Below are 19,957 nucleotides of genomic sequence, written 5' to 3'. Positions count from 1 at the left end.
GTCTTTTAAAAAATTTATTTCTAAGGGGTACAACTCCACACATATCCCACCACCAGAACTACATATCCCATCCCCTCCCCCCGACAGCTTTCCTGTTCTTTATCCCTCTAGGAGTATGGGCCCAGGGTTATTATAGGGTGCAGAAGGTGGAAGGTTTGGCTTCTGTAATTGCTTCCAGCTGAACATGGGCATTGAAAGGCCAATCCATGTCTCACTGTTTTTTTTTTTTTTTTTTTTTGAGCTTGCTTTAGTGATTCTAGATATTTTCTGGTTCTAGATAAACTTCAGTGGCTTCTGTCATATTCTCCAAAAAAAAAAAAAAATGGTGGGATCTTGAAGGGGTTGCCCTTGTTCTTTATTGTTGTTGTTATTGCTGTCATTGTTTTTAGATAGAATATAGAGAAATTGAGAGAGGATTGGAAGACAGAAAAGGGGAGAGAAAGATGAGACACCTGAAGACCTGCTTCACTGCCAGTGAAGTGACCCCACTGCAGGTGGGGAGATGGGGAGGTCAAACCAGGATCCTCATGCTGGTCCTTGTGCTTCCTGCCATGTGTGCTTAAACCACTGTGCCACTACCCAGCCCCCCTCTCTTTCTTTCTTGGTTATCTCTAATTCATCCTTGATCTTGCTAATCCTTTTTTCTGCCTCAGTTATTCTGCTTTCATTTCTGTCAGGTTTATTCCTCAGTTTCTTTAGTTTGTTATTATGGTCAGTTACTGTACTAATTTGTTCAGTTTTTAACTCAGCTAATTCAACTTTTAGCTCTCTAATTACCTTCATATAGTTCATGTTCTCTTTCACAGCCCCACCTTTTGTTTTTCAGCTTTGGGTAATATTTCCATCAAAGTCTTTCTTCACTCCTATGATTATCACATCATTTAATGTTTGGATATCTTAAGCATTTTTATTTGCTTCAGGCTTATTGGGTATTTTTTCTAGGCTTCTTTCCTGGCTCATTGTTGAAAAAGTTATTTATTTATTTATTTAGTTAGTTTTTTGCATAACCATTATACTTAGGTCTGCTTTGAAATCTGTGACCTGGGTGTTTATATATGATGGTTTGCACAGATGGTCTCAACAGTGTAATTACATTAGTGCAGGATGTGTGGCATCTGTTTCTTCTACAGATACAAATTAGTCCCAGGAAAGAATCACATAGGAACACCAAATGATAAGGCTTTTCTTTCCTTGAGATGACGTTGGGTACACTAGAATCCCTCTAGAGAGGAGGGGTTAGTCCAAGCAAGTAACTCTCATGTAACTGAACAGTATACCCCTGTCTGTCAGTTATTCTGACAACATGCCAGTCATATGGTGTTTGCCACTAAAGTCTGGGTCAGGTTTTAGATTCTGTTTTTAGAAGCAGTAGCTGTGATGCAGTTTCAATAGTCAAAGAGGTTCCACTATAACCATTGATCACTTTAGGCTGTAGATACTGGTTGTAACTGCAATTTCTGCATTAAGTGACTGTAGTTCAGTGGTTGGCTACCTAAAATTCCAGAATCAAGTCAGGAATGGAGGCAATGTGGTTCTCTATAGGGGCAGTAGCCCTTGGGGGCTTATGTTTTTTTTTGTTTTGTTTTTTTAGGTATGGTGTAAGGAGGCCTCTGGTCTGTTGATTCAAGGACCCCTGAAGCTAGTCACCTTGTAATATATCTAAGGAATGGGTGGAGCTAGTGTTTTAATGGTGAAACCACTGCCTCTGTAAGATGAGAAATAGAGTCCAGGTGGCTATTGTAAAGGTAGGTGGGCCTCCTGTGTTCAAATTATACATATAAGTAGACAACTGGAACAGTTACATAAAAACATAACTGTAGCCAACAGAAGGAGTACACAGAGGAGAAATTAGCTAACTAACAGAACATGTACACACACAAAAGAGATGAACACCAAATATAAAAAACAACAGAAAGAAAAAAAGTTGCCAAAGAGAAAACAGAGAAAGAAAAAAATAAAAGCAAATAGGAATATACATATGTGTACTCGTCACACTTGATGATGGTAGTGGTGCTAGTGTGAGAGGTCTTGTTGTAGGTAGGTGTCAAACTGGTTTTGTTATTACCACTGGGAAGGATGTTGGTCTGATGAAGCTTCCCCAGTTTCCCAAAGTACCTATATTTGCAAGTCTCTGCTGCAGAGATGAGTAGGTGGGGCTGCCTGATTGTTTCTGGGTGTAGGCTTGAGAAAGATGTTCTCTCAAGGAGGTTCAATACCCTGGCCTCAGGATGCCACAGACAGTTCACTGAAATTCACTCCTCAGTTTGGCTTAGAATTCACCTCCCCAGGAGTTCTCCAGGGACAGATAACTGTTTGCTAACAAGGCCTTATTCTCTGTGCTGTGCAATTGAGCAAGTTCACAAAAAGGGTATCTAGTAGTTGTATCTAGCACTTGTGTCCAGCATTTGTGTGCTGAAGCCCTGGTAGCTCTGAGACAGTTCTGCCTATTCTGGGATGCAGCCAGGCAGGTACTCTGCAGGAGTCTGGAGCACAGAAGACTTCCTGAAGCAGCAGGCTTGCCTTTGCACTCATTTTACTGACCCAGCTTAAGACATCTCCTTCTCCACCTCTTAAATTAAAAAAAAATATGTGTTTGACAGAGAAAAATATATGAGAGACCAGGACACTTCTTATCTCTGGCACTTGGTGGTAGTAAGAATTGACTAGGAGCCTCAGACACTCAAGTCCTCTGATCTAACACTGAGATATCTCCCCAGCCCTTTAGCTATATATATATTGAGGGACAGAGATACAGAGCATCACTCCAGCATATGTAGTCCCAGGGATAAAAGTCATGGGCCTGGTTTGCAAAGCATGTGTTCTAATCACTGAAACACCATTCTTGCCATGGGCATTGTTTTATGAATTGTGACCCAGCCAATTTCTTAGCACACTGTCATATCCCCCCTTAATAGACAGTAGTTGATCATATGAATTATTACTATTGAATTTTTTAATTAGTAATTTAATAATGATTGAGAAGATTGTGGGATAAGAGGGCTACAATTCCATGCAATTCCCACCACCAGAGTTCCATATGCCCTTCCCTTCATTGGAAGCATCCTTAATCTTTATCCCTCTGAGAGTATGGTCCAAAAATTTTATGAGGTGCTGAAGGTGGGAGGTCTGACTTCTGTAATTCCTTCTCTGCTGGACATGGGTATTGACAGGTTGATCCACACCCACAGCCTGTTTCTACCTTTCCCAACTTGAGTCGGGCTCTAGAGAGGTGGGGTTCTAGGACATAGTGATGAGGTCATCTTCCCAGGGACTTACTATGGATTTTTCTTTCATCCAGTAGTTTGTTGGCATTGGAAGAAAGGAACAGTAAGGTATCAGAGTTGCAAGAAAAGGTCATATTGATGATTAAAGAATCATGGTACGGAAACAATATGGATGAGTCAGAGAGCTCTACTAAGGTACTTCAACTAGGCATGTTGACCAAGATCAAGGAGGGAGGGCCAAGATGACTGCATAAAGACAAATGTAGGCTAAATTTCCTCAACAAATCTCTTCAGATCCTGACATATTTGAATGGAAACAAGATCTCCAAGCCAGTAGGAGAAAGTGAAGAAATACAAACAAATCACATAGGGGCCAGGTGGTGGTACACCTACTTCAGTACACACAGTACAGTCTGCAAGGACCAGAGTTCAAACCTCTAGTCTCCACCTGCAGGGGGAAAGCTTTACAAGTGGTGAAGCATGCTGTAGTTGTCTCTCATTCTTTCTCCCTCTATTGCCTCTTCCCTCAAAATTTCTCTCTGCCCTATCAAATAAAATAAGAAGTAAAGAAAAATAAATCACAAAGGAAATGTGTAATGTGTAGATGAACAACAAAATGGATCAAAAAAGGACAAAAGAGAGTGGTGAGTTTTCTGTCTCAACTCCAGCTTCCCCACCCCCAGGTGGGGAAACAAACTGGACAACATTCTTGGGGCTGTCTTGGTTGTCTGTATCCCTGCTACCTACTCCCTTTTCCATTCAGAAATGACTTGATGGAGAAGCCCAGAAGTTACCTCAGGCATTGAACATATGCTTTCCATGTATGAGATCCTGAGTTCCATCACGAGAACCACATGAGAAAACCAAGAACACCAACAGTAAGGACCAGTGAGTCTGCATGGATGGTTGAGCAATGCTCTGGTGTATCTTCCTCACTTCTCCTCCATCTCACCAGTTATGTATAAATTGGGTGGGCTTGGTAGTCTGTTCAGAATTGCAAATATGTAAATTGAAAAGCCTGGGTTCCTCTTTGGTACCACATAAAATAAACTGACTTCAATATTTATGTTTTGTGTTCGTACAGGTAAGGAGTATGAAAGTGGTTATATTGTGGCACAGAAAAAGATAAAAGAAATATAATATAGTTCTAATTTGCTTCTAAGAATTTGTGTCTAGTTTAACTTGAAAAAAAACCTGTAGATTCTTCAAACACATAAGTGCAGTAAATTTGTCTCCTCTGTTCACGTAAAGAATTACACTTTAAGGTTGCAAAGACTATTTTCTTTAAATAAAACCTTCCAATTAGCAAGGCAAAGTCCATCCTTATTTGATCCTAAATAAGTTCACTTATTTAGTTCAAGTTCACTTCATGGAAGAACTGACAAATCCTTGCATGAAATTTGTTTGAATGGGAGTCAGGCGGTAGCACAGAGGGTTAAGTGCAGGTGGTGCAACACGCAAGGGCGGACTTAAGTATCTGGATTCAAGCCCCTGGCTCCCCACCTGCAGGGAAGTTGCTTTAGAAGCTTTAGAAGCGGTGAAGCAGGTCTGCAGGTGTCTATCTTTCTCTCTCCCTCTCTGCCTTACCCTCGGTTCAAGCCCAGACTCATATTTCACTGGATGAAGTTTCAGTGCTATGATATCCCACCCTTGCCCATGCCCGCAACCCCCCAACTATCTACCTGTAGGAAAAAAAAATAAACTGGCCTAGCGTGCTTAGGTTTCAGTAGGAACAACAACCAATTATGTAAAACAGTTTTCTATTTTTTTCACTTTTATCTGGTTTTTCCTTCAAGTTCTAAGATAATTGTCACCATCCCCATCTCCATCTCCATCTCTGCCAGTCCCACTGTATCCCATGATGCATATATTCAACAGTTATCTTTATTCTAACCATAGTCTATACAAACTGTCACAGAAGCCTCACAACTTATATTTTTATTTCATTTTATTGCCACTGGGGCTGTCGCTGGGCTCCGTGGTAGCACTACAAATCCACAGCTTGTGGTGGCCATTTTTTTCTTTTTCTTTCTTTCTTTTTTTTTTTGTACTAGATAGGTAAAAGAGAAATTGAGGGAGAAGGGGGGATAGATAGAAATAAAGACACCTGCAGACCTGTTTCAACTCTCCTGAAACTTCCCTCCTGCAGATGGAGAGAAGGGGCTTTAACCTTGGTCCTTATGCTTTGTAACATGTTTGCTCAACTGGGTGGATCACTATTTGAATCCCCTATATTTTTATTTCTTAAAGGCTTGTTGATTTATTTCATGAAATAGAGTGAAAAAAAACACTATTCTGACATGTGCACTACTGAGGCTTGAACCTGAAATCTTATACATGCAAACTGCATTATTATCTTTATCATAATATAAACATTCTATTAAATATCTATGACAATCAAGAAATATAAGGTTTAAATGTTCTTCTAATAAAAAGTCTAGTGGCATTTTTACAGGAAATAAAATAAAACCTCTTTTAAGATCTATGTAGAACAACAACAAACCCAGAATAGCCAAAGCAGTTTTGAGGAAGAACAAAAATAGATACTTAAAATCATATGCAAAAACATAGTGATTAAAACAGTATGATAAAGACAGAATAAAAAAAACAAATGGAACAAAACATAAGAGTCCAGAAATAATTGTACAACAAGTATAGTAAGATCACACAACGGAGCAAAGATAGTATCTTCAACAAATTATGTTGGAGAAAATAGGTAACCACATACAAAAGAATGAAATCAAATCAAATTCCTATACACACCAAATGTAGTCAACTTGAAATGCGTCTAGAGCTTATTATGAGCTGGAACTATAACACTCTCAGAAGAAAACATGAGAAAAGTGTCATTATATTCATTTTGGCAATTATTTTTGGTTTTGACACCAAAAGAACAGGCAACAAAAGCAGAAACAGACAAGTGGAAACTTATCAAAGAAGAAAAGATTCTTCATTGTAAAAAAAACTAAGTACAGATGTACAGAGTGAAAATTCAACCTATGTAATAAGAGAAAATGACTGCAAGTTATATTTTTGACAAAGAATTAATGTTCAAAATACATCAAAAATGCCCATAAGCAAAAAAAAAAAAAAAAAAAAAAAGGACCCAGTTAAGAAAGAAGCAAAGGACTTGAATAGACATTTCTCCAAGGAAGATACACCAATGGCCAACAGGTTCATGGAAATATTCTCACCATCTCTATGGATCAGGAAATCGCAGATCAAAAATACAATGGGATGATACCTATCATACTTGGTACAATGGCTGTCAGTAAAAAATAAAACTGTTGAAAAAACTTTGAAGAACTAACAATCTTTGTCAGTAAGAATGAAAAATAGTGCAACTGTTGGGAACAGCAGATGGAGAGTCCCAAGAAATTAAAAATAGAAGTTCTACAGGATCTATACCGTATTATAAATGGGCAGAGGAAATACAGAGTGTAATAGTGGGATGTCATTGGGTGCTATCAATGCAAGATATTCTATCACTTGCAACAGCCATGGACCTGAAGACATTTTTCAAGTGACATATGCCAATCATAGAAGGACAGGTATTGAATGATTCCAATGATGAGGGACCTAAAGTACTCAAGCTTACGGAAGAAAGGGAGGAGGAGGAGGAGGAGGAGGGGGAGGAAGAGGGGGGGAGGAGGAGGAGGAGGAGAAGAAGAAGGAGAAGAAGAAGGAGGAGGAGGAGGAGGAGGAGAAGGAGAAGGAGAAGGAGAAGGAGAAGAGAAGAAGAAGGAGGAGAAGAAAGAATGAAACAGGAACTAGTTCTACGGTACAAAGTTATAGTTACACAAGGCAATCTAGACCCCTGAAGAACAAAATGGTGCCTGTTGTTAATAAGTACAATTCTGACCACTTAGCTACTTTAAAAGGGTAGATATCATACTAAATGTTCTTTTTTTTCCCCTGGAGATTAATTTTCTTTATTTCATTAGACATATGGACACAGTCAGAACAATACTCTGGCATAGGTGATACCAGCAACTGGACTCAGGATCTCACACATCCCAAAGTCCAGAGTTATACTACTATACCACCTCTGAGTCTGCCATCTTATGTATTCTTACTGCAAACTCTCCCATCAGAAAGGAATAAAAAGGTAACTGGATTTGGTGTATTCCACCAAAGTAAAGGACTCTGTGGGGTAGGGGTGGGGGTGGAACATGATGGTGGAGAAGGACTAGGTCTGGGGTTAGAGTGTTATGTGGAAAACTGAGAAATGTTATGTGTGTACAAACTACTGTATGTTTACTATTGCCTATAAACCATTAATCCTCCCAATAAAGAAATAAAAAGATAAAGGAATAAGAAGAAACATAAATATATTTCTCTTTTTCCTGAGCACTGTTCAATTCTAGCTTGGATGGTGGTGCAGGGATTGAGCCTGGGACCCCGGAGCCTCAGTCATGAAAGTCATTTATATAACCACTATGTTTTTCCCCAGGCCACCAGGAACCTTCTGAAGATGATGGGTATGTCTCTTTCCTTGACTGTGGTGATGGTGCTATGGATATATGTGTATATAAGAATTCATTAAACTATATATCTTAAATAGACATAGCTTTTTGCCTCTTGGTTTTGTTTCGTTAAAACACTGAAGACATACTTATGAAACATTGGAGTAACAAAAACAACTAAGACTTAGTGTCTTTGTGTGTGCAGTTTATCTCATGGCTATTGAATGGTTTTAATAAAGTCATACCTAATAAAGTGATGCTCAGAAAATAAGCATTCCATTGAGGTCACCCAAGGCTCTTTGAAAAGAATCAGACTTTTAAAAACTATTTATTTATTTAAGAAAGGAGACATTAACAAAAACAAAACTATAGGGTAGGAGGGGTACAACTCCACACAATTCCCACCACCCGATCTCCATATCCCATCCCCTCTCCTGATAGCTTTCCCATTCTCTATCCCTCTGGGAGTATGGACCCAGGGTCATTATGGGGTACAGAAGGTGGAAGGTCTGGCTTCTGTAATTGCTTCCCAGCTGAACATGGGTGTGAACTGGTCAATCCATACTCCCAGTCTGCCTTTCTCTTTCCCTAGTAGGGTGGGTCTCTGGGGAAGCGGGGCTCCAGGACTTTTTAAAGATGATGTTTTAGAGTCATACAGTATTTATCACAAAGATATATTTACAAGTTTAAGAATTAATGAAATGTACCCCTTGATACCTGCAATGAGGTCAATGGAGCTTAGAAATAAAAGTGTTTACCACAAATGCATATGGTAGTTTCCTGGAAAAACAATAAGACCCTTAATCTACATAGTAAAGATTTTACAACTAACTAGGTCACTTACTCCTTCTTGCACTTCTCCAAAGTGAAAACAGAGTCTTCTGGCTAAGAGGTTCCCACCTCAGAGGGAATAGGAAGGAGCTGCCTTCCTCATGGCCTCACTCAGTGTTAAGCCTGCCTCAGGGAGTTCCCTGGTTTCTTCCCACTCAGTTCACTCCACAAGTCCACAAACAAGGCGACAAGATGATGGGAACTAAGCCAGCATTCTTGGCCTTCTATACCCTTTCATGAGCCAAAGGGAAAGGCGGCCACCTTCCAAAGTCCAGCTAGCTAGGAATTAAGCCTCCCCCTTCCTCTCTGCTTTACTCTGGCCAGACAGCCTGTGGATAGTCTTCCTGGGCTTCCGGCACTCCTGGCCAGCTGGGAAAGCAACGGCCTTTGCAGACCCCTATGAGCCTGCCAATCCTCCCCCCAGCCCACCCCCCCAACACACAGATTCACTGAAGAGCTGGAATTGGGAGAATATAAAGCCACCATCATAAAGTGGTAACTAATAGAGATTTTCAGAGGCCCAGGGGAAAGGAAAAGTTTCTGGGTCAAAGATAAAGAAAACGGCAAGTTTCTAACAGTGTAGTCATGCTTTGCCACAGCTTGCTGATAAGGAAAGAGAGTCTTTCTCCTTCCAAGGGGCTCCAGGCAGCCTGGGAGATGTGTTTCTGAAATTTGTTCAGAGCTGCATTTCATTAGTTTCATTGTACAAGAAGATTTCTTTTTTAAACATTAATCCCAACTCTCTATTGCATTAAATATTTAAAATTAGTATTTTTTGCAGCCGTATAAATGTGCGGACCAGATCTGTTTCACATACAAACTGTCTGGGACTTGGGGAGAAAGCAGCCAGAGATATTCCTTCCCTCTGTCTATATGAACGTGTGTTGGGGCACTCCTATAAGGCCATCAGATTCTACCTACGATGTAGATCTTTTAAAAGGTTGGCCTTGATGTCTTTTATACCAGAGACCTCACTGGCCCAGCCATAGATATTTCAGACCTTGTTGACTCACTTGACCTAATGAAGGTTAACCCTGAGTTCCACACATAGCAAACAGTTTCCAGAGCGAGTTTTGACAGTAGCCAAAACTGTCTGAATAGTAGTCAATGGGGCAGGACCCGAGAGGCAAGACACTATAGAATCTCCTTTATACCCTTTCCTAATATGGATGCCAACACCCTTAGAAAATCAGTCTTGGGGGAGTCGGGCTGTAGCGCAGCGGGTTAAGCGCAGGTGGCGCAAAGCACAATGACCGGCATAAGGATCCCGGTTCGAACCCCGGCTCCCCACCGGCAGGGGAGTCGCTTCACAGGCGGTGAAGCAGGTCTGCAGGTGTCTGTCTTTCTCTCCTCCTCTCTGTCTTCCCCTCCTCTCTGTTTCTCTCTGTCCTATTCAACAACGACAACAACAATAATAACTACAACAATAAAACAACAAGGGCAACAAAAGGGAATAAATAAAATAAATATTAAAAAAAAAAAAAAAGAAAATCAGTCTTGGGGGAGTCAGGCAGTAGCGCAGCAGGTTAAGCGCACATGGCGCAAAGCACAAGGACTGGAGAAAGGTTCCTGATTCGAGCCCCCGGCTCCCCACCTGTAGATGAGTCACTTCACAGGCAGTGAAGCAGGTCTGCAGGTGTCTATCTTTCTCTCCCCCTCTCTGTCTTCCCTTCCTCTCTCTGTTTCTCTCTGTCCTATCCAACAACAACAACATTAATAACTACAACAATAAAAAACAAGGGCAACAAAAGGGAATAAGACAAACAAACAAATAAATAAGAAAATCAGTCTTGGGGGTCAGGCAGTAGTGCAGTGGGTTAAGCGCACATGGCACAAAACTCAAGGACCAGAGTAAGGATCCGGTTCAAGCCCCCAGCTCCCCACCTGCAGGGGAGTCGCTTTACAAGCAGTGAAGCAGGTCTGCAGGTGTCTTTCTCCCCACCTCCTCCATCTTCCCTTCCTCTCTCCATTTCTCTCTGTCCTATCCAACAATGAGGAGATCAACAACAATAATAACTACAACAATAAAACAACAAGGGCAACAAAAGGGAAAATAAATAAAAAACAAATAATAAAAAAAATTAAGAAAGATGAAAAAAAAAAAAGAAAATCAGTCGAGTCCACTTGGTTGTGGCTCACTCAGTTGAGTGAACCCAGATTCAAGCCCCTGGCCCCTAGATGCAGAGGGGAAGCTTCAACAAGCAACGAAGCAAGGGAGCAGATGTTTCTCTTTCTCTCCCTGCCTCCCTCTGCCCTCTCAATTTACCTCTGTCCTATCATGTTAAAAAAGAAAGAGAAAGAAATAAGGAAAAGGAAAGGAAAGGAAAGGAAAGGAAAGGAAAGGAAAGGAAAGGAAAGGAAAGGAAAGGAAAGGAAAGGAAAGGAAAGGAAAGGAAAGGGAAAAAAAAAAAAAGAAAGAATGAAAAATGCCTGGGAGCCCACGATTCATTGTGAGGGCACCAAGCACCACATATAACCCTGATGGGAAAAAATAAAGGTCTGTTTGTTTGTTTGTTTGTTTGTTTGTTTTGCCATTTTAGGCTGACCCCTGAGAAGAGGCCTGCGACTTTCCCCCAAACAACTGTTATGATCCTCATCAGAACAGAGCACTGGGAGTCGGGCAGTAAGTAGCGCAGAGGGTTAAGCGCAGGTGGTGCAAAGCACAAGGACTGGCGTAAGGATCCCGGTTCGAGGCCCTGGCTTCCCACCTGCAGAGGAGTCACTTCACAGGTGGTGAAGCAGGTCTGCTTTTATCTTTCTCTCCTACTCTCTCCATTTCCCTCTGTCCTATCCAACAATGACTACAACAATAAAAATTAAAAATAAATAAATAAATAAAAAAGAACAGAGCACTAAGTTCAACTACTTACACAATAAGGCTAGATCTTAGAAAACACAGACAAACATGTCCTTAAGGTCTCCCTCCAGAGAACCAGTTTTGTTTTCACTCTATGTCTATATAACTAAAACCAACCATGTTAGTAGTCACTGCCCTAAAAGCGCAGAATTCAGTCCCAATTATCATTTTCAAGCTTTATCAATTTGAAAAAAGTTAGTCCACTACTCCTCTACATGCATATACCATTTAATCTTCATCACAGGCCAGAAAACAAGGACCTCAATCATTATTATTCAGAAAACAAAACAAAAACTTTATTTATTCTTTATTTTTATTTATTCCTTTGTTGCCCTTATTGTTTTATTGTTGTTGTTGTTGGATAGGACAGAGAAAAATGGAGAGAGGAGGGGAAGACAGACAGAAGGAGAGAAAGACAGATACCTGCAGACCTGCTTCACCGCTTGTTTGTGAAGCGACTCCCCTACAGGTGGGGAGCTGGGGCTCGAACTGGAATCCTTAGGTAGGTCCTTGCACTTTGCACCATCTGCACTTAACCCGCTGTGCTACCACCCAAATCCCGCTCCCCTAAATTTCTTTTTTAAGGGAGGCTAGGATTTGACTACTATGGTCATTGGTCAGATATTTCCTTTTTTTTAAATCTCCTTTTTTTAAAAAACAAAAAACAAGGTATCCACCTATTCCCTATATATCCATCATCCATCTATACAGTTGTGAGGCTGTTTTCTGGAATATTTCAAAGATTCTCATTGTTTCTTCCACATTTACCTGCTTTACATGGTGGGTATTTACTAAAAGTGTCCTTGGAGATAAGAGAAGTTGGAACGCATACAGTATTTCTTCTCCAGTTTTGCATTTCCAATTTATTTAAGGGTAGGAATCCAAAGAGCTGTGAGCGCTGAATGTACATGGATGAGATCTCTGAGGGACCTGGTGGTACACAGACTGTTTACCTAATGAATCTGCCAATCACAGTGATGTTCTATATATAGCCCCTTGTAACCCAAAATTTTTACCAAGCATCCAATATTAACACAGAAAACGGATAATGACTGAATTGCATGGTCTTTTATTATATTTCCTATTTGTCTGAAAATAGATTTCCTCTGCTCTAGTAACTGGCAAGGATTAGCAGCTAACAGTGATGAAAAAGTAATTTCTAATCCTAATACTGCCATTAGTAACCTCAATGTTTGTGGATTAAGAAGAGAATGCAGAGAAAACTCAGGTTACCTGAGATTGCTACATTTCAAAAAGTATCACTCCGAGTTGTCAGCTTCAGAATTCCTATAGGACTTCTCTTTTCTTTTTGTTATGCCAAGCCCTCTCTTCAGAAGAGCTCCTTCAGATTAAAGATAAAGAGCAAAATAAACTCCTCTCACTAGGCCCAGCCTCCAGGATGCTGGCCAGGCTTCCCTGGATTGAAGATCCCACCAATGTGTCCTGGAGCTCAGCTTCCCCAGAGACCCACCCTACTAGGGAAAGAGAGAGGCAGACTGGGAGTATGGACCGACCAGTCAATGCCCATGTTCAGCGGGGAAGCAATTACAGAAGCCAGACCTTCTACCTTCTGCAACCCACAATGACCCTGGGTCCATGCTCCCAGAGGGATAGAGAATGGGAAAGCTATCAGGGGAGGGGGTGGGTTATGGAGATTGGGTGGTGGGAATTGTGTGGAGTTATATCCCTCCTACCTTATGGTTTTGTTAATTAATCCTTTCTTAAATAAAAAAAAAACAAAAAAAACCCCTATAACGGTGCTATGAACCAGTCTGCTCTCTACTGCCACCTCATGGTGAGCCAGACTTTGTATGTGAATTAACCTTTTCCTTGTCACAGGCCCTCTTAGACAAAGGAGAAATAAATGACGGAGTAGCCTGTTCACCAGAGCAGCAGTTTTTATATCAAATTGCTTAGGATATGAGGGTTGAATATAACACAAGAGCATTGAATAAATCATGATTTGAAGCAAGGCATACATTGGTACTTGATTTAAGAAATAAGAACAACAAAGTTTAAGAGAAAGAGGATTCTTGAGTCAGAAGGCCTCATCTCTTTTTTTTTTTTTTTTCTTTTTATTCCAGAGAGAAGGCATTAAGAAAATACTAGCCTATACATGGCATATTGCATCAAAACAATGGGCTTTGGAAAAGGAGAGGACAAAATGAGACATGGACTGGGCATGGTGTACTGCACCAAAGGAAAGGACTCTGGGGAAAGAGGGGAGGGAGGAGTGGGAGAGAAAGAAACTACAGGTCTTACTGCATAATGAAATTGTAGCATATGCTAATGATTCCTCTGTAAAGCATTAACCCCCCATCAATTAAAAAAAAAAGGGAAATAGTAGAGTCTGGACTCAAAACTAAAGTCAAACATTAGCAATCATTCCCACATAACTTTCAGGGTATGACCGAGTCTACAGGACCCTGTAGTTCCAGCAGTATTCACTCAGTGACCTGGTGCCATCACCACTGTTTGAACAGAAGAACTTACTGTCTGGATACTGTTTCCTCAAATATGCCCGAGGCAAAATGTCCTTGTCAATTAACAGTGTTCTTTTGGTACTTCTCTTGTCATCAAAATCAGGAGCATTCACTCTCTCCACACCTCATGATTTATCCTGCTCTGTTAACTGTCTACCAGACTCACCCATCACAGTACTGGTATTTGGTTACCAGAAGAAAATACTTTGCTGTGCTGTTTTAGAGTTAGAGCCCTAACTGCCCCGCTGCCACTCACAGAGTATTGTCACTGTGTGATGACACACAGCAAAGTGACTTATATTGTTATTCAAGTGTTGTGCTTGAAGCAGTACTTCTGCTATTTCATTTTATCCTCCTTTAGAGTTTTCCTAACTGGCAAGGAGGATTTTAGAAATTGTAATGAGGTTTGAATATTGATCTATACTAACATCAAATATCCAATCTGAAAAGCTAACCCAACTGTACCATTTAGTTAAGCATGCCTGAAGCCAGTGTGACATAAAAAAAAATTCTAGATTAAATACTTTCCTAAGAAGAATAAAACTTCTTTTTCATCTTGAGAGAGACAGAGAGAGAGAGAGAGAGAGAGAGAGAGAGAGAGAGAGAACAATAGTATCAAGGCTTACTCCATTGCAATGGGGGCCAGGTTTGAATCTGAATTTGGGTGTCACATAGGGCAAAGCAGTGTATTAAGTCAGCGATTTCACTGGCACAAAGAATAACACGTCTAATCCCAATAAGAAATCAGATAGCAAGGGTGAATTTTATAAGAGTCAAATCTGCACAGAATGCCTGCCTTACCTTTAGGAGTCTTGTACTTCCTTGGGTTTTCTGGATGTTACTCTGGGCCCAAGAGACTCAGGAATCTGCATTCTATAGGTAAAAATAAACAAGAAGAGATTGGTAAGTTCTGTGAGGCAGTAAAAATATATTGCCTAAATATTTTTCCCTTTTGTTGCCCTTGCTTATCGTTGTTGTTATTATTGTTATTGCTGTCATTGTTGTTGGATAGGGCAGAGATAAATCAAGAAAGGACAGGAAGCCAGAGAAGGGGAGAGAAAGACAGACACCTGCAGATCTCTGCAGGTGGGGAGCCAGAATCTTGAACCAGGATCCTTACACCAGTTCCTTGACCTTCTGCCATCTGCGCTTGCACTACCGCAAAGCCGCCACCTACACATTTCTAAAGAAAGTACATTTGAATTTGGTTGATGATCTCAACTTCTCTAAGCAGATTTAGATCTTCAAACAAAAGATTTCTACACATGAAACTAATGGACAGGGATCCAGGTGGTAGCATAGCAGGTTAAGCGCAGGTGGCGCAAAGTGCAAAGACCAGCGTAAGGATCCTGATTTGAGCCTCTGGCTCCCCACCTTCAGGGGAGTTGCTTCACGGGGCAGTGAAGCAGGTCTGCAGGTGTCTATCTTTCTCTCCCCCTCTCTATCTTCCTCTCCTCTCTCCATTTCTCTCTGTACTATTCAACAATGATGACATCAATAACAACAACAATAATAACTACAACAATAAAACAACAAGGGCAACACAAGGGAATAAATATTAAAAAAAACCCAAAACTAATGGACAGGCCGAAAGTCTCAAACAGGACCTTAAAAATTGTGCAATAAGGTTATGGCAGGTACCAAAGACCCCAATCAATGGAATGAAGACATGAAGTGAGGGAATGGACACCAAGGGTAGCATAGACAGTGACATTATTTGCTATTCAGTAGTTCTGTCAATTCAAGGATAAAAGTCTTAATGGTAGTGAAAGTGTCTCTAAGCTTTGCAGACCCCCCCCCACCCCCCGATACTCCGATATTCCCACCCCTGCCTCTCTGTCTTTCCTCCAACGTTATCACTGGGGCTTGATGCCAACACTACAAATCCACTACTCCTGGTATATATATATCCCATTTTATTGGATATATATATATATATTCCATTTTTTGGATAGGATAGAGAGACATTAAGAGAGGAAGGGGAGACAGAGTGGGAGAGAGAAAAAGACACCTGCAGATCTATTTTGCTGCCTGTCAACCATCTCCACTGCTGGTGGGGAGCCAGGAGGACCAAACCTGATCTGATCCTTGCACCAGCCCTTGCACTTCATACTGTGTGCACTTTAGCAGGTGTGCCACTGCCCAGCCCCTGCATCTCTCTTTTCATTAACATAGATCTTGACAGAACACAAGCTTACAACTAATTCATAAGACTTGTTTGTATTATATTTACATGTCTTATATTGCCACAAGTCTTAAGAGTTTACATTTGCATACATACACTAGCTCTAAGCTATTTACTTCTCAAACAGTGGTAAATTTTAGAGCAAGTCAAGTTAGAGGAAACCTAAAGTAATCTATGTTTGAAATATAAACATAGGAAAAGTCCTGAAGGTACTACGTAGGTGACTAAATTTGTGGAATGCTTTTTTTTTTTTTTTTTTTTTTTTGGTGCAATACACCAACTCCAGTCCAGGTTCTGCTTAGTGGAAAACCACTGTATTTTTTCATTTCATTTTATTTTTTTATTTTATTTCTAAAAAGGAAACACTGACAAAACCATAGGATAAGAGGGGTACAACTGTAAACAATTCCCACACCAGAACTCCGTATCCCATCCCCTCCCCTGATAGCTTTCCTATTCTTTAACCTTCTGGGACTATGGACCCAAGATCATTGTGGGATGCAGAAGGTGGAAGGTCTGGCTTCTGTAATTGCTTCCCCACTGAACATGGGCTTGACAGGCTGATCCATACTCCCAGCCTGCCTCTATCTTTCCTTAGTGGGGAAAGGGTCTAGGGAACCGGAGCTCCAGGACACATTGGTGGGGTTGTCTGTCCAGGGAAGTCTGGCTGGCATCATGCTAGCATTTGGAACCTGGTGGCTGAAAAGAGAGTTAACATGTAAATCCAAACAAATTGTTGACTAATCCTGAACCTAAAGGCTGGAATAGTGCAGATGAAGAGTTGGGGGTGTCTCTGTTTTGTAGATAGGAAGTAGGCACATATTAGTTATATTCTAAAGGGCCTGTGGCTATACTAGTTTTTTGTTTTTCTCATCAAGACCTGTATTAGCATTATCTGTATATAAAAGTGTTTTCTTTGTTATTGGTCATCTCTATCAGGAACAACAAAATAGACCCCTTTGTGGGCCCCCATAGGACCTTGCCTTCAACATGGATCAACAACAGTAGAGAATGTTCGATCCTCTGAAGGGAGGCTGGATAACATACTCTATGCTACACCTGAGGAAGATGGGTCCTGATATTGGGGCAGCTTGGAATGTCCTACTCAGGACCATGGAATGCTATTTATAAAACTTAGGACGCATACAGGGGAGATTGAAAGGTATTTCAAGACAGAATCCACAATCAGAGTCAAGTACATGTTTTACTTTTTTTTTTTTTTTCCTGCCAGGGTTTCACTGGGGCTTCATACCTGCATGAATCCCCTGCTCTCATAAGACTCCTCTTGTTCTCCCAGACAAATCATGAAAGACAGAGATGGAGAGACACAGAGAGAAGGGACACCATAGTCCTTCTCTGTAGCTTCTGAAGCTTGCCTCCTGCATGGTGCTCCCATGTAGTGATGTTGGGCCCCAACCCTAGTCCATGCACATGGTAAAGCTATCCCCAAGCCCCTGCTATATTTCTTTCTTTCTTTCTTTCTTTTTTTTTTTTTTAGTGATGCTCTGGATCTCTCTCCTTATCTGCCTTTATTTCTTTTCTCAAATATTTTTATTGGGGAATTAATGTTTTACATTCAACAGTAGATACAATAGTTTGTACATGTATAACATTTCCCAGTTTTCCATATAACAATACAACCCCCCTAGGTCCTCTGTCATCCTTTTTGGACCTGTATTCTCTCCTCCACCCACCCCAGAGTCCTTTATTTTGGTGAATTATGCCAATTCCAGTTCCTGTATTTCCTGATTCACTTTATCTCTATGATCTCTAGCACAGCTGCTTATCACATACTGGGTCAACAATTCAGGACACATTTTTTGCATAGAAAAATCTGTCAAGACTTTTCTAAAAAGGGAGCCTTGCTGACTTGTCTCCATCCTCAGTTTTCTGCATTAATTCACCTAATCTAAGGTTAAGAATCTGATGCTACTCACTTTTCCACTTCCTGCTTTTTAGCTTAATTAGGGCTCAGAGCCTATGCCACCTGTCCGCTGTGACTTTGATTCCCTGTTGAGTTGCACTTGTTAAAGCAGTCTCCATTTCTTTTTTTTTTCTCCTCCAGGGTTATTGCTGGGCTCGGTGCCTGCACCATGAATCCACCGCTCCTGGAGGCCATTTTCCCCCCTTTTTGTTGCCCTAGTTGTTGCAGCCTCGTTGCGGTTATTATTGCCATCGTTGATGTTGCTTTGTTTTTGGATAGGACAGAGAGAAATGGAGAGAGGAGGGGAAGACAGAGAGAGAGGGGAGAGAAAGATAGACACCTGCAGACCTGTTTCACCGCCTGTGAAGCGACTCCCCTGCAGGTGGGGAGCCGGGGGCTCGAACCGGGATACTTAAGCCGGTCCCTGCGCTTTGCGCCACATGCGCTTAACCCACTGCGCCACCGCCCGACCCTCAACAGCAGTCTCCATTTCTACTAATGTTCTTAACTCTAGTCTTGTTTGCTATCATGAGAAGACTACAGTGATAAAAGTCACTGCAGGCTACACCTGATTTTTTTAATAATAAAAAACTTTAATGTGACTATATAGAGGTATATATGCAACATATACATGTATATATATACACATAGGTTTGTATGTGTAGGCATAGTTGTACATACTCATAGTATCTATATGATTTTAATTAGGAAGGAGTGTGAATTTGCTGGATTATCTGATTTCCAATAAGCAGGCAGTTATTTCTAGTACAGCACTGGTCAGCTATTTAATGAGTTAAGGTAAGCGTCTAAGCTGTACCAAGCACCTTCACATAGTCTTTTTTTTTTTTTCCCTCCAGGGGCTCAGTGCCTGCACTAAGAAACTGGAGGCCATTTTTGTTGCCCATGTTACCTTTGTTGTTATTGTCATTATTGCTGTTGCTGTTGGATAGGACAGAGAGAAATCAAGAGAGGAGGGGATGGCAGAAAGGGGAAAGATAAAAATCTGCAGACCTGCTTCACTGCTTGTGAAGCAACCCCCCCCCCATGCAGGTGGGGAGCTGGGGGCTCAAACTGGGATCCTTACCCAGTCCTCATGCTTCACACCATGTGCTCTTAACAGGCTGTGCTACCACCTGCATCTCCAGTCTTTTGTTTTATTGAAAACAACTCTGCTGGTATCGTGATTGCCAACACCATAGAAGACTCACAGAAACAAAGAAAATTTGTCACAAGGCATCTGGGGAAGGGTTTGCTCCTGTCTATATGCCATGTTTTAGCCTAGCAAACACACCTTTAAAAAAAAAATATATATATATATATATAATTTATTTTCCATTTTGTTGCCCTTGTTTTTTTTTTTTTAATATATTGTTGTTGTAGTTAATATTGTTGTTACTGATGTCGTCCATGTTAGATAGGACAGAGAGAAATGGAGAGAGGAGGGAAAGACAGAGAAGGGGAGAGAAAGACAGATACCTGCAGACCTGCTTCACCACCTGTGAAGCGACTCCCCTGCAGGTGGGGAGCCAGGGGCTTGAGCCGGGATCTTTACTTTGGTCTTTGTGTTTTGCGCAAACACACCTTTTAAACATCACTAGAGATGTTAGGTACATAAACCTGTGAGGACAAAAAACTATTAATTTTCTCAGAGAATACTTTGAGAAAAAGAAAAGAAAAAAAAAAAAAAGAAGAAGAAGAAGGGCCTGGATGGTGGTGTACCTGTTTGAATGCACATGTTACAGTGCATAAAGACCCACATTCAAGCCCCTGGACCTCACCTGCAGGGAGAAAGCTTTGCAAATGGTGCTGCAGGTTTCTCTCTTCCTCTTTCATCTCCCCCTACCCCTCAATTTCTATCCAATAATAAAGATAATAAAAATCATTTAATAGGGTGTCGGGCGGTGGTGCAGTGGGTTAAGCGCATGGACCGGCGTAAGAATCCTGGTTCGAGCCCCCGGCTCCCCACCTGCAGGGGAGTCGCTTCACA

General features: G+C 41.1%; 1 protein-coding gene across 1 annotated transcript in view; it reads right to left on the bottom strand.

Moving 5' to 3' along the window:
* Window positions 1-19,957, bottom strand: part of SEMA6D (semaphorin 6D) — a 790,451-nt gene that overhangs the window by 407,178 nt on the left and 363,316 nt on the right. Inside the window, exon 3 of the mRNA XM_060174602.1 lies at window positions 14,663-14,734. The gene's annotated coding sequence lies outside the window, so the exon portion shown is untranslated. The remainder of the gene's footprint in view (window positions 1-14,662; window positions 14,735-19,957) is intronic.

This window comes from Erinaceus europaeus, chromosome 16 (assembly GCF_950295315.1).
Source record: "Erinaceus europaeus chromosome 16, mEriEur2.1, whole genome shotgun sequence".
NCBI classification, from domain to species: domain Eukaryota; kingdom Metazoa; phylum Chordata; class Mammalia; order Eulipotyphla; family Erinaceidae; genus Erinaceus; species Erinaceus europaeus.
The sequence above is the reverse complement of the archived record's forward strand: the minus strand, read 5'-3'. Positions and strand labels throughout refer to the sequence as shown.